Below are 15,000 nucleotides of genomic sequence, written 5' to 3' on the forward strand. Positions count from 1 at the left end.
GGAAAAGAAAAATATCGAGAAAGCACTGCGGTGTGCCGTGCGTAGGGACGGGCGCGCGTGCCACATGCCGCCGAAATATGGGTGTCGGAGAAAACAGAGTGCCGCGCGTAACGAGGGGCGCGCGTGTTACAGAGAGATATGCCCAAACGCATGAAAGTGTACGCAGGTGTCCTAAGGCAGTTTTTTTTTTTTTTTCCTCATTTTGATGTCGCCCCGGCTGACGCGGTTTTCGTTTTTCCGTGCCGCCCCGGCTGACGCAGTTTTTGCGCCGCCCCGGCTGACGCGGTTTTTGCGCCGCCCCGGCTGACGCGGTTTTCGCGCCGCCCCGGCTGACGCGGTTTTCGCGCCGCCCCGGCTGACGCGGTTCGGACTTTGCACTTTTTGGCTGTGCCTGGCTGGCGGCCCACTCACTCGATCGCCAGGTCTGTTTGCCCCGGTGGTTCCACCGCCAGGCTTAAGCGCGAACTTTTTTTGTTTGTTTTCTTTTGATTAAGCGCAAGCTTTTTTCTTTGTTTTCTTTTGATTAAGCGCGGGCTTTTTTCTTTGTTTTTTTTTTTTATTTCGCCCCGGCAGACGCGGTTTTTGCGCCGCCCCGGCTGACGCGGTTTTTGCCGCCCCGGCTGACGCAGTTCGGACTTAGCACTTTTCGGCTGTGCCTGGCTGGCGGCCCACTCACTCGATCGCCATGTCTGTTTGCCACAGTTTTCCCGGTGGTGCCGCACCCGGGCTCGCCCCGGCTGACGCAGTTTTCGCGCCGCCCCGGCTGACGCGGTTTCGTGCCGCCCCGGCAGACGCGGTTTTCGCGCCGCCCCGGCTGACGCGGTTTCGTGCCGCCCCGGCAGACGCAGTTCGGACTTAGCACTTTTCGGCTGTGCCTGGCTGGCGGCCCACTCACTCGATCGCCATGTCTGTTTGCCACAGTTTTCCCGGTGGTGCCGCACCCGGGCTCGCCCCGGCAGACGCGTTTTTTTTTTCTTTCGCCCCGGCTGACGCAGTTTTCGCGCCGCCCCGGCTGACGCGGTTTCGTGCCGCCCCGGCAGACGCGGTTTTTTGCGCCGCCCCGGCTGACGCGGTTTTTGCCGCCCCGGCTGACGCAGTTCGGACTTAGCACTTTTCGGCTGTGCCTGGCTGGCGGCCCACTCACTCGATCGCCATGTCTGTTTGCCACAGTTTTCCCGGTGGTGCCGCACCCGGGCTCGCCCCGGCTGACGCAGTTTTCGCGCCGCCCCGGCTGACGCGGTTTCGTGCCGCCCCGGCAGACGCGGTTTTCGCGCCGCCCCGGCTGACGCGGTTTCGTGCCGCCCCGGCAGACGCAGTTCGGACTTAGCACTTTTCGGCTGTGCCTGGCTGGCGGCCCACTCACTCGATCGCCATGTCTGTTTGCCACAGTTTTCCCGGTGGTGCCGCACCCGGGCTCGCCCCGGCTGACGCAGTTTTCGCGCCGCCCCGGCTGACGCGGTTTCGTGCCGCCCCGGCAGACGCGGTTTTCGCGCCGCCCCGGCTGACGCGGTTTCGTGCCGCCCCGGCAGACGCAGTTCGGACTTAGCACTTTTCGGCTGTGCCTGGCTGGCGGCCCACTCACTCGATCGCCATGTCTGTTTGCCACAGTTTTCCCGGTGGTGCCGCACCCGGGCTCGCCCCGGCAGACGCGTTTTTTTTTTTTCTTTCGCCCCGGCTGACGCAGTTTTCGCGCCGCCCCGGCTGACGCGGTTTCGTGCCGCCCCGGCAGACGCGGTTTTTTTGCGCCGCCCCGGCTGACGCGGTTTTTGCCGCCCCGGCTGACGCAGTTCGGACTTGGCACTTTTTGGCTGAGCCTGGCTGGTGGCCCACTCACTCGATCGCCATGTCTGTTAGCCACAGTTTTCCCGGTGGTGCCGCACCCGGGCTCGCCCCGGCTGACGCAGTTTTCGCGCCGCCCCGGCAGACGCGGTTTTCGCGCCGCCCCGGCTGACGCGGTTTTTGCCGCCCCGGCTGACGCAGTTCGGACTTGGCACTTTTTGGGCTGAGCCTGGCTGGCGGCCCACTCACTCGATCGCCATGTCTGTTTGCCACAGTCTTCCCGGTGGTGCCGCACCCGGGCTCGCCCCGGCAGACGCGTTTTTTTTTTCTTTCGCCCCGGCAGACGTGGTTCCCCCCCCCCCCCCTTTTCGCTCGCCCCGGCTGACGAGGTTTTCGCGCCGCCCCGGCTGACGCAGTTTTCGCGCCGCCCCGGCTGACGCGGTTTCGTGCCGCCCCGGCTGACGCGGTTTTCGCGCCGCCCCGGCTGACGCGGTTTTTGCGTCGCCCCGGCTGACACGGTTCGGACTTTGCACTTTTCGGCTGTGCCTGGCTGGCGGCCCACTCACTCGATCGCCATGTCTGTTTGCCACAGTTTTCCCGGTGGTGCCGCACCCGGGCTCGCCCCGGCTGACGCAGTTTTCGCGCCGCCCCGGCAGACGCGGTTTTCGCGCCGCCCCGGCTGACGCGGTTTCGTGCCGCCCCGGCAGACGCAGTTCGGACTTAGCACTTTTCGGCTGTGCCTGGCTGGCGGCCCACTCACTCGATCGCCATGTCTGTTTGCCACAGTTTTCCCGGTGGTGCCGCACCCGGGCTCGCCCCGGCTGACGCAGTTTTCGCGCCGCCCCGGCTGACGCGGTTTCGTGCCGCCCCGGCAGACGCGGTTTTCGCGCCGCCCCGGCTGACGCGGTTTCGTGCCGCCCCGGCAGACGCAGTTCGGACTTAGCACTTTTCGGCTGTGCCTGGCTGGCGGCCCACTCACTCGATCGCCATGTCTGTTTGCCACAGTTTTCCCGGTGGTGCCGCACCCGGGCTCGCCCCGGCAGACGCGTTTTTTTTTTTTTCTTTCGCCCCGGCTGACGCAGTTTTCGCGCCGCCCCGGCTGACGCGGTTTCGTGCCGCCCCGGCAGACGCGGTTTTCGCGCCGCCCCGGCTGACGCGGTTTCGTGCCGCCCCGGCAGACGCAGTTCGGACTTAGCACTTTTCGGCTGTGCCTGGCTGGCGGCCCACTCACTCGATCGCCATGTCTGTTTGCCACAGTTTTCCCGGTGGTGCCGCACCCGGGCTCGCCCCGGCTGACGCAGTTTTCGCGCCGCCCCGGCTGACGCGGTTTCGTGCCGCCCCGGCAGACGCGGTTTTCGCGCCGCCCCGGCTGACGCGGTTTCGTGCCGCCCCGGCAGACGCAGTTCGGACTTAGCACTTTTCGGCTGTGCCTGGCTGGCGGCCCACTCACTCAATCGCCATGTCTGTTTGCCACAGTTTTCCCGGTGGTGCCGCACCCGGGCTCGCCCCGGCTGACGCAGTTTTCGCGCCGCCCCGGCTGACGCGGTTTCGTGCCGCCCCGGCAGACGCGGTTTTCGCGCCGCCCCGGCTGACGCGGTTTCGTGCCGCCCCGGCAGACGCAGTTCGGACTTAGCACTTTTCGGCTGTGCCTGGCTGGCGGCCCACTCACTCGATCGCCATGTCTGTTTGCCACAGTTTTCCCGGTGGTGCCGCACCCGGGCTCGCCCCGGCAGACGCGTTTTTTTTTTTCTTTCGCCCCGGCTGACGCAGTTTTCGCGCCGCCCCGGCTGACGCGGTTTCGTGCCGCCCCGGCAGACGCGGTTTTTTGCGCCGCCCCGGCTGACGCGGTTTTTGCCGCCCCGGCTGACGCAGTTCGGACTTAGCACTTTTCGGCTGTGCCTGGCTGGCGGCCCACTCACTCGATCGCCATGTCTGTTTGCCACAGTTTTCCCGGTGGTGCCGCACCCGGGCTCGCCCCGGCTGACGCAGTTTTCGCGCCGCCCCGGCTGACGCGGTTTCGTGCCGCCCCGGCAGACGCGGTTTTCGCGCCGCCCCGGCTGACGCGGTTTCGTGCCGCCCCGGCAGACGCAGTTCGGACTTAGCACTTTTCGGCTGTGCCTGGCTGGCGGCCCACTCACTCGATCGCCATGTCTGTTTGCCACAGTTTTCCCGGTGGTGCCGCACCCGGGCTCGCCCCGGCTGACGCAGTTTTCGCGCCGCCCCGGCTGACGCGGTTTCGTGCCGCCCCGGCAGACGCGGTTTTCGCGCCGCCCCGGCTGACGCGGTTTCGTGCCGCCCCGGCAGACGCAGTTCGGACTTAGCACTTTTCGGCTGTGCCTGGCTGGCGGCCCACTCACTCGATCGCCATGTCTGTTTGCCACAGTTTTCCCGGTGGTGCCGCACCCGGGCTCGCCCCGGCAGACGCGTTTTTTTTTTTCTTTCGCCCCGGCTGACGCAGTTTTCGCGCCGCCCCGGCTGACGCGGTTTCGTGCCGCCCCGGCAGACGCGGTTTTTTTGCACCGCCCCGGCTGACGCGGTTTTTGCCGCCCCGGCTGACGCAGTTCGGACTTGGCACTTTTTGGCTGAGCCTGGCTGGTGGCCCACTCACTCGATCGCCATGTCTGTTAGCCACAGTTTTCCCGGTGGTGCCGCACCCGGGCTCGCCCCGGCTGACGCAGTTTTCGCGCCGCCCCGGCAGACGCGGTTTTCGCGCCGCCCCGGCTGACGCGGTTTTTGCCGCCCCGGCTGACGCAGTTCGGACTTGGCACTTTTTGGGCTGAGCCTGGCTGGCGGCCCACTCACTCGATCGCCATGTCTGTTTGCCACAGTCTTCCCGGTGGTGCCGCACCCGGGCTCGCCCCGGCAGACGCGTTTTTTTTTTCTTTCGCCCCGGCAGACGTGGTTCCCCCCCCCCCCCTTTTCGCTCGCCCCGGCTGACGAGGTTTTCGCGCCGCCCCGGCTGACGCAGTTTTCGCGCCGCCCCGGCTGACGCGGTTTCGTGCCGCCCCGGCTGACGCGGTTTTCGCGCCGCCCCGGCTGACGCGGTTTTTGCGTCGCCCCGGCTGACACGGTTCGGACTTTGCACTTTTCGGCTGTGCCTGGCTGGCGGCCCACTCACTCGATCGCCATGTCTGTTTGCCACAGTTTTCCCGGTGGTGCCGCACCCGGGCTCGCCCCGGCTGACGCAGTTTTCGCGCCGCCCCGGCTGACGCGGTTTCGTGCCGCCCCGGCAGACGCGGTTTTCGCGCCGCCCCGGCTGACGCGGTTTCGTGCCGCCCCGGCAGACGCAGTTCGGACTTAGCACTTTTCGGCTGTGCCTGGCTGGCGGCCCACTCACTCGATCGCCATGTCTGTTTGCCACAGTTTTCCCGGTGGTGCCGCACCCGGGCTCGCCCCGGCTGACGCAGTTTTCGCGCCGCCCCGGCTGACGCGGTTTCGTGCCGCCCCGGCAGACGCGGTTTTCGCGCCGCCCCGGCTGACGCGGTTTCGTGCCGCCCCGGCAGACGCAGTTCGGACTTAGCACTTTTCGGCTGTGCCTGGCTGGCGGCCCACTCACTCGATCGCCATGTCTGTTTGCCACAGTTTTCCCGGTGGTGCCGCACCCGGGCTCGCCCCGGCAGACGCGTTTTTTTTTTTTTCTTTCGCCCCGGCTGACGCAGTTTTCGCGCCGCCCCGGCTGACGCGGTTTCGTGCCGCCCCGGCAGACGCGGTTTTTTGCGCCGCCCCGGCTGACGCGGTTTTTGCCGCCCCGGCTGACGCAGTTCGGACTTAGCACTTTTCGGCTGTGCCTGGCTGGCGGCCCACTCACTCGATCGCCATGTCTGTTTGCCACAGTTTTCCCGGTGGTGCCGCACCCGGGCTCGCCCCGGCTGACGCAGTTTTCGCGCCGCCCCGGCTGACGCGGTTTCGTGCCGCCCCGGCAGACGCGGTTTTCGCGCCGCCCCGGCTGACGCGGTTTCGTGCCGCCCCGGCAGACGCAGTTCGGACTTAGCACTTTTCGGCTGTGCCTGGCTGGCGGCCCACTCACTCGATCGCCATGTCTGTTTGCCACAGTTTTCCCGGTGGTGCCGCACCCGGGCTCGCCCCGGCTGACGCAGTTTTCGCGCCGCCCCGGCTGACGCGGTTTCGTGCCGCCCCGGCAGACGCGGTTTTCGCGCCGCCCCGGCTGACGCGGTTTCGTGCCGCCCCGGCAGACGCAGTTCGGACTTAGCACTTTTCGGCTGTGCCTGGCTGGCGGCCCACTCACTCGATCGCCATGTCTGTTTGCCACAGTTTTCCCGGTGGTGCCGCACCCGGGCTCGCCCCGGCAGACGCAGTTTTCGCGCCGCCCCGGCAGACGCGGTTTTCGCGCCGCCCCGGCTGACGCGGTTTTTGCCGCCCCGGCTGACGCAGTTCGGACTTGGCACTTTTTGGGCTGAGCCTGGCTGGCGGCCCACTCACTCGATCGCCATGTCTGTTTGCCACAGTCTTCCCGGTGGTGCCGCACCCGGGCTCGCCCCGGCAGACGCGTTTTTTTTTCTTTCGCCCCGGCAGACGTGGTTCCCCCCCCCCCTTTTCGCTCGCCCCGGCTGACGAGGTTTTCGCGCCGCCCCGGCTGACGCAGTTTTCGCGCCGCCCCGGCTGACGCGGTTTCGTGCCGCCCCGGCTGACGCGGTTTTCGCGCCGCCCCGGCTGACGCGGTTTTTGCGTCGCCCCGGCTGACACGGTTCGGACTTTGCACTTTTCGGCTGTGCCTGGCTGGCGGCCCACTCACTCGATCGCCATGTCTGTTTGCCACAGTTTTCCCGGTGGTGCCGCACCCGGGCTTGCCCCGGCAGACGCGTTTTTTTTTTTTTCTTTTCGCCCCGGCTGACGCAGTTTTCGCCCCGCCCCGGCTGACGCGGTTTCGTGCCGCCCCGGCAGACGCGGTTTTTTGCGCCGCCCCGGCTGACGCGGTTTTTGCCGCCCCGGCTGACGCAGTTCGGACTTTGCACTTTTTGGCTGAGCCTGGCTGGCGGCCCACTCACTCGATCGCCATGTCTGTTTGCCACAGTTTTCCCGGTGGTGCCGCACCCGGGCTCGCCCCGGCAGACGCGTTTTTTTTTTTCCTTCGCCCCGGCAGACGTGGTTCCCCCCCCCCCCTCCGTCTTTCTTTTTGTTTTTTTTTTCGCCGCGGCTGAAGTGGATTTTTCGGTGCCTCGACGCCCCGGTAGTCGCGGTTTTTCCGTTTCCGCACGGCCCCGGCTGACGCTGCTCGGTCACAGTCGCCTTTTGTGAGGATTGCAGACTTCTTGAGCGCGGGTGTTTTTTTTTTGTTGTTGTTGTTGTTTTATTACGCATTCGCTCCAGCAGACGCTGTTTAGACTTTTTGTTTCCTCTTTTATCCTGCGACGAGGTGACGAGGTTTATTCGGTGCCCCGCCGCCCCGGCTGAAGTGATTTTTCCTGTCCCGTGCCGCCCCGGCTGACGCGGTTGGGACTTCGCGTTTGTTCGGCCGCCACGGGTTTTGGCGCACTCGCTCGGTTGCTTGTTGTTGCCACTTGTTGCGAACCCAGGTTTCTTGAGCGAGCGCGGGCGTTTTTTCTTCCTTTCTTTCTTTGTTCTATGTGTTAGCGAATCGGCCTTTAATATCACACGAGGACTCACAACCAACAATTTTCAGTTTGAAGTGTAAAAAATCTGCAGGTGTTGACGTAACTGACTTGCCCCGTACCCTTGAGTACATCCATGAAGTTCTCGTAGTACTACTAAATCGCATTATTCCAAGTGGAGAAATTCCCATAAACTTGCAAACCTCTACACGAAAATCGGTGCGCGTGATAAAGTTGAAAATTATCGTCCGATATCAAATGTGCCTTCTATAACACAAATTCTAGGAAAAAAAAAAAAAACACTTGTTCGCCGTTCTCTGCGCCGTGACTGGCAGCACTCCGGCGAAGCGAAACGGGGTCGATTCGAGCACGATATCGGCGTCTTTCGACGTGCTCGCCGGCGACCGTCGCACGAGTACGTCGCACGAGCGCGTCTGCCGGGGCGCCGTTTGCGAAGCCGACGCAAAAGTGGGAACCGCCGCTCGGATGATCGCCGCTTTCGGCAGAGTGAGTGTTGGCACTCCGGGGAAGCGAAACAGCGTGAATGCGCCCACGAAATCGGCGTATTTTGAAGTGCCCGCCGGCGACCGTCGCACGAGTACGGTAAACCGCGTCAGCCGGGGCGTAGTTCGGGACGCCGACGAAAAAGTGGGAAGCGCAACTCGGATCTTCGCCGTTTTTGCAGGAGTGAGTGGCGGCCCTCCTGCGAGACCAAGAAGCATCGATTCGTGCACGAATTCGGCGCCTTTCGACGTGATCGCCGGCGACCGTCGCTCGAGTAGGGCAAACCGCGTCTGCCGGGGCGGGCTTCGGGACGCCGATGCGAAAGTGGGAAACGCTGCTCGGATGTTCGCCGTTTTTGGCCGAGTGAGTGCTGGCACTCGGGCGAAGCCAAACGGGGCCGATTACGGCACGATATCGGCGTCTTTCGACGTGCCCGGCGGCGACCGTCGCACGAGTACGGTAAACCGCGTCAGCCCGGGCGGAGTTCGGGACGCCGATGCGAAAGTGGAGAACGCCGCTCGGATCTTCGCCGTTTTTGGAGGAGTGAGTGGCGGCACTCCGGAGAAGCCAAGGAGCGCCAATTAGCGCACGATATCGGCGTCTTTCGACGCGCTCGCCGGCGACCGTCGAACGAGTAGGGCAAACCGCGTCTGCCGGGGCGGGGTTTACGACGCCGACGCAAAAGTGGGAACCGCCGCTCGGATGTTGGCCGTTTTTGGCAGAGTGAGTGCTGGCACACCGGCGACGCGAAAGAGCGCGAAAGCGCCCACGAAAGTGGCGTATTTGGACGTGCTTGACGGCGACCGCTGCAGGAGTACGAAAAACCACGTCAGCCGGGGCGAGCGACCCACGGCGGTCTGGGTGCTTATCGCTGCTATTATAGGGGCACCCCGGCAGACGCAGAAAAAAAAAATTTTTTTTCGACCTTCTTTTTTGCTGGTCGAGCTCGGGTAACCCAGGTCGCAATGGGAGCCGCGCACGAAAGCGGCGTCGCGAGACGCGTTCGCGGTCGCTAGTCGCACGAGCTCGGCAACCGCGTCAGCCGGCGCGGAGTTCGGGATGCCGACGGCTAAGTGGGTACCGCTGCTCGGATGTTCGCCGTTTTTGGCCGAGTGAGTGCTGGCACTCCGGCGAAGCGAAACGGGGCCGATTCGGGCACGATATCGGCGTATTTCGACGTGCTCGCCGGCGACCGTCGCACGAGTACGGCAAAGCGCGTCTGCCGGGGCGAGGTTTGCGATGCCGACGAAAAAGTGGGAAGCGCCGCTCGGATCTTCGCCGTTTTTGCAGGAGTGAGTGGCGGCCCTCCTGCGAGACCAAGAAGCATCGACTCGCGCACGATATCGGTGTCTTTCGACGTGCCCGCCGGCCACCGCCGCACGAGTACGGCAAACCGCGTATGCCGGGGCGGGGTTGGCGACGCCGACGCAAAAGTGGGAACCGCCACTAGGATGTTCGCCGTTTTTGGCAGAGTGAGTGCTGGCACACCGGCGACGCGAAAGAGCGCGAAAGCGCCCACGAAAGTGGCGTATTTGGACGTGCTTGACGGCGACCGCTGCAGGAGTACGAAAAACCACGTAAGCCGGGGCGAGCGACCCACGGCGGTCTGGGTGCTTATCGCTGCTATTATAGGGGCACCCCGGCAGACGCAGAAAAAAAAAATTTTTTTTCGACCTTCTTTTTTGCTGGTCGAGCTCGGGTAACCCAGGTCGCAATGGGAGCCGCGCACGAAAGCGGCGTCGCGAGACGCGTTCGCGGTCGCTAGTCGCACGAGCTCGGCAACCGCGTCAGCCGGCGCGGAGTTCGGGATGCCGACGGCTAAGTGGGTACCGCTGCTCGGATGTTCGCCGTTTTTGGCCGAGTGAGTGCTGGCACTCCGGCGAAGCGAAACGGGGCCGATTCGGGCACGATATCGGCGTATTTCGACGTGCTCGCCGGCGACCGTCGCACGAGTACGGCAAAGCGCGTCTGCCGGGGCGAGGTTTGCGATGCCGACGAAAAAGTGGGAAGCGCCGCTCGGATCTTCGCCGTTTTTGCAGGAGTGAGTGGCGGCCCTCCTGCGAGACCAAGAAGCATCGACTCGCGCACGATATCGGTGTCTTTCGACGTGCCCGCCGGCCACCGCCGCACGAGTACGGCAAACCGCGTATGCCGGGGCGGGGTTGGCGACGCCGACGCAAAAGTGGGAACCGCCACTAGGATGTTCGCCGTTTTTGGCAGAGTGAGTGCTGGCACTCCGGCGAAGCGAAAGAGCGCGAATGCGCCCACGAAAGTGGCGTGTTTGGACGTGCTTGACGACGACCACCGCAGGAAAACGAAAAACCACGTCAGCCGGGGCGAGCGACCCATGGCGGTCTGGGTGCTTATCGCTGCTATTATAGGGGCACCCCGGCAGACGCAAAAAAAAAAAAAATTTTTTTTCGACATTCTTTCTTGCTCGTCGACCTCGGGTGACCCAGGTCGCAGTGGGAGCCGCGCACGAAAGCGGCGTCGCGAGACGGCTTCGCGGTCGCTAGTCGCACGAGCTCGGCAACCGCGTCTGCCGGGGCGGAGTTCGGGACGCCGACGGCTAAGTGGGAACCGCCGCTCGGATGTTCGCCGTTTGTGGCCGAGTGAGTGCTGGCACTCCGGCGAAGCCAAACGGGGCCGATTCCGGCACGATATCGGCGTCTTTCTACGTGCTCGCCGGCGACCGTCGCACGAGTACGGCAAAGTGCGTCTGCCGGGGCGGGGTTTGCGACGCGTACGCAATAGTGAGAACCGTCGCTCGGATGTTCGTCGTCTTTCGCCGAGCCAGTGCTGGCACTCCGGCGAAGCCGAACGGAGCCGATTCGGGCACGATATCGGCGTCTTTCCACGTGCTCGCCGGCGACCGTCGCACGAGTACGGTAAACCGCGTCAGCCGGGGCGGAGTTCGGGACGCCGATGCGAAAGTGGGAAGCGCCGCTCGGATCTTCGCCGTTTTTGGAGGAGTCAGTGGCGGCACTCCGGTGAAGCCAAGGTGCGCCAATTCGCGCACGATATCGGCGTCTTTCGACGTCCATAAGGTATGTAACTGCGCAAAAAACTGACGGAAACAAGAAGGAGAGAAAAAGGACAGACAAGCGCAGACTACTGCGCTTGTCTTGGCAGCGTTCGCCGTTTTTGGCAGAGTGAGTGCTGGCACTCCGGCGAAGCGAAAGAGCGTGAATGCGCCCACGAAAGTAGCGTATTTGGACGTGCTTGACGGCGACCGCCGCAGGAGTACGAAAAACCACGTCAGCCGGGGCGAGCGACCCACGGCGGTCTGGGTGCTTATCGCTGCTATTATAGGGGCACCCCGGCAGACGCAGAAAGAAAAAAAAAAAAAAAATGGGGACATGGCGTGCGTCACCGTGCGGCTTCGCAGCGTTGCCGAAGTCGCCGAGCCCTTCGACTGAGCCGAACGGCGGACAGGGAACGTTGGTCGGCCGTTCTAACCTGTCGGTGCCACGCCGAGACGTCGTTAAGGAAAACCGCGTCGTGGGCCTCTACGACGCCGTCGAGTCGTTGTACGTTTGGTGTCCAGCGTGTCGGCGGCGAGTAGCGGACACGTCGTTCACGACTTCGGTCTTTCGCAGTCGACGCGAACTTGCGGAGAGTCGTGGTGCCTCACGTTTTCGGCAGAAACCGCGGCGGAATTTTCCCGTGCGTGCGCGCACGACCTCGGTGCTGTGCCGTCAGCGTAGTGTTGCACAAACTCGTGGCCTACCCAAGGTGCGGTACGTTTGCGGCCGTATCCTCGGTGGGAATTTCGTGAGTAGGGTCGCAAATTCTACGACCTCGGCGGGTTTGAGAGCGACGTAGACTTGTGGCACGCTCAACGTGCCACACGTTTCGGGGCACACCCGCGGTGAAATTTTCTCGAGTACGCTCGTATTAGTGCCCAAGGAGGTCTGGGTACTTATCGCTGCTATTATGTGGGGGTTCTCGTGAGCGGCGTACGCGAAAGCGACCGGGTGTCTGATATGCGGCGGGCTTCGGCCTCGTCAAGCGTGTCCTCGGGTCTGCTCCAGGGGAATCCACGGCAGTCGTCTGCAGCCTCATCCGCTTGATGCGTTAGGGGCTGGTTGTCGGACGGTGCCGTTTTACCACGATATCGAGGTGTGTTCCGTGTCGTCCTCGGGCGATTCAGATGCGAAAGCGCCGAAGACGCGGGCGTGACCCGTCGTCTGGCGGCTTTGCAGTCTCGGCTCCGTTGCTAGTTCCGGCCGGTCCACCGACAGTGCAGCGGGCTTGGGCAACCCGCACGGCGCGACCGAGTCGATGCAACGAAAAAGAGCGAGCATGAACGTGCTTCTTGCCGCACGGCTCCCACTCGTCTTTCGGGAAGGTTGTGCCGTAGCGAGCTCGAACGCCGTCATCTCGGAGTGCAAAATAAGCGTGTTGGGGCGCCTGAAGGTGGCCTCCGCCGCACACAGACTGCGTCCGGCCCGCCGAAGGCGAGGACGGACGCGCAGTCGAACGATTACCTGGTTGATCCTGCCAGTAATCATATGCTTGTCTCAAAGATTAAGCCATGCATGTCTAAGTACATGCCGAAATAAGGCGAAACCGCGAATGGCTCATTAAATCAGTTATGGTTCCTTAGATCGTTTCTTCCTACTTGGATAACTGTGGCAATTCTAGAGCTAATACATGCAGTGAGCCTGGAGCCCTTTGGGTAACGGGTGCTTTTATTAGACCAAGATCGATCGGGTTTCGGCCCGTATTGTGTGGTGACTCTGGATAACTTTGTGCTGATCGCATGGCCACGAGCCGGCGACGTTTCTTTCAAGTGTCTGCCTTATCAACTTTCGATGGTAGGTTACTTGCTTACCATGGTTGTTACGGGTAACGGAGAATCAGGGTTCGATTCCGGAGAGGGAGCCTGAGAAACGGCTACCACATCCAAGGAAGGCAGCAGGCGCGCAAATTACCCACTCCCGGCACGGGGAGGTAGTGACGAAAAATAACAATACGGGACTCTTTTGAGGCCCCGTAATTGAAATGAGTACACTCTAAATCCTTTAACGAGGATCAATTGGAGGGCAAGTCTGGTGCCAGCAGCCGCGGTAATTCCAGCTCCAATAGCGTATACTAAAGCTGCTGCGGTTAAAAAGCTCGTAGTTGGATCTCAGTTCCAGACGAGTAGTGCATCTACCCGATGCGACGGCTCGGACTGAACATCATGCCGGTTCTTTCTTGGTGCACTTCATTGTGTGCCTCGAGATGGCCGGTGCTTTTACTTTGAAAAAATTAGAGTGCTCAACGCAGGCGAGTCGCCTGAATAAACTTGCATGGAATAATAGAACAAGACCTCGTTTCTGTTCTGTTGGTTTTTGGAATACGAGGTAATGATTAAGAGGGACGGACGGGGGCATTCGTATTGCGGCGCTAGAGGTGAAATTCTTGGACCGTCGCAAGACGAACTACTGCGAAAGCATTTGCCAAGAATGTTTTCATTGATCAAGAACGAAAGTCAGAGGTTCGAAGGCGATCAGATACCGCCCTAGTTCTGACCATAAACGATGCCAACCAGCGATCCGCCTGAGTTACTCAAATGACTCGGCGGGCAGCTTCCGGGAAACCAAAGTATTTGGGTTCCGGGGGAAGTATGGTTGCAAAGCTGAAACTTAAAGGAATTGACGGAAGGGCACCACCAGGAGTGGAGCCTGCGGCTTAATTTGACTCAACACGGGAAAACTTACCCGGCCCGGACACTGGGAGGATTGACAGATTGAGAGCTCTTTCTTGATTCGGTGGATGGTGGTGCATGGCCGTTCTTAGTTGGTGGAGCGATTTGTCTGGTTAATTCCGATAACGAACGAGACTCTAGCCTATTAAATAGGTGCGGGGTTCCCAGCACCTTACAACCTTCTTAGAGGGACAAGCGGCTCCTAGCCGCACGAAACAGAGCAATAACAGGTCTGTGATGCCCTTAGATGTCCGGGGCCGCACGCGCGCTACACTGAAGGAAGCAGCGTGTCTTTATCCCTGTCTGAAAAGACTGGGTAACCCGTGGAACTTCTTTCGTGATTGGGATAGGGGCTTGCAATTGTTCCCCTTGAACGAGGAATTCCCAGTAAGCGCGAGTCATAAGCTCGCGTTGATTACGTCCCTGCCCTTTGTACACACCGCCCGTCGCTACTACCGATTGAATGATTTAGTGAGGTCTTCGGACCGATGTCCGGCGCGGCCTTTCGGTTGCGCCGGTCTGTTGGAAAGATGACCAAACTTGATCATTTAGAGGAAGTAAAAGTCGTAACAAGGTTTCCGTAGGTGAACCTGCGGAAGGATCATTAACGGATTGTGAAGGGTGAGCGCCTCAGCTGCGTCTGCGCCCGACACTTTCTGCCGCTGACCCCGTTTGGACGCGGGGTCGGCTTTTCCCCACGGGGCTGCCTGAATGTGGAGCGGCACCCCGTGACAAATTGTTGCGCCCAGCGGACGCCAACACCGCGACCTTGGACGGTCGGCCAGGTGGCGGACGCGGGTACAAACGGCGCAACGCACTCATAGGTCGGCTTTCGACCCGCCACTGCACCGTGGCTCGAAGCGCTCGAAATGCGCGACCCGACCGCTGCGGGACCGCCTAGTACTGTAAACAGGAGCGGCGGAGCGCGAACGGCGAGTCGTGGTTACGTCGGTAGAAGGCGAGGCTGCGCGTTCCCGAAACGCCAGCCGAGTGCCCTCCCGACCGTTCGAGCGTGCAAGAACGAGACCCGACAATCGCGCGGCGACTGCCAAGTACGAGAGGAACGGCACAAGCGTCGGCGGTCGGTCAAGGAACTGGCGATGTGACGGGTCCGCTGTGCACCAGTGCATACCGTCCCGCCGTCCGCGGCAAGCGCCTCCGCGTCCTCGGGTGACGGAGGCTGCCGGTCGGTTCTTGCAGGCGAGGGATCTCGCTGGCACCGGTTCGCGTTGACGCGCGGCCGGTCATGGCACGGCGATGCGACGGCCGAGGTGCGCAGTACTCGATGGAGGAACCGCACGCTCCGATGACCGTCCCGCCCTCCGCGGCGTATGCGTACCGACCGTAATGGTTGCAGCAGCGCCGGCCGGCTTTTGAATTCGCCACACGAAACACGGTGCGAGATCGCGGTTAGGGGAGCGTCGACGTTGCCAGGCGTTTTGCTTGCTGCCG

At 62.6% G+C, this 15,000-nt stretch overlaps 1 non-coding gene across 1 annotated transcript; it reads left to right on the forward strand.

The window, feature by feature from the left end:
• Positions 1-12,340: 12,340 nt before the first annotated feature.
• Positions 12,341-14,155, forward strand: LOC142792432 (small subunit ribosomal RNA). The gene has a single exon (XR_012890920.1). It is a non-coding gene; the product is annotated as a small subunit ribosomal RNA (ribosomal RNA).
• The last annotated feature ends 845 nt before the right edge of the window (positions 14,156-15,000 follow it).

This window comes from Rhipicephalus microplus, unplaced genomic scaffold, assembly GCF_043290135.1.
Source record: "Rhipicephalus microplus isolate Deutch F79 unplaced genomic scaffold, USDA_Rmic scaffold_219, whole genome shotgun sequence".
In the NCBI taxonomy this organism is placed as follows: domain Eukaryota; kingdom Metazoa; phylum Arthropoda; class Arachnida; order Ixodida; family Ixodidae; genus Rhipicephalus; species Rhipicephalus microplus.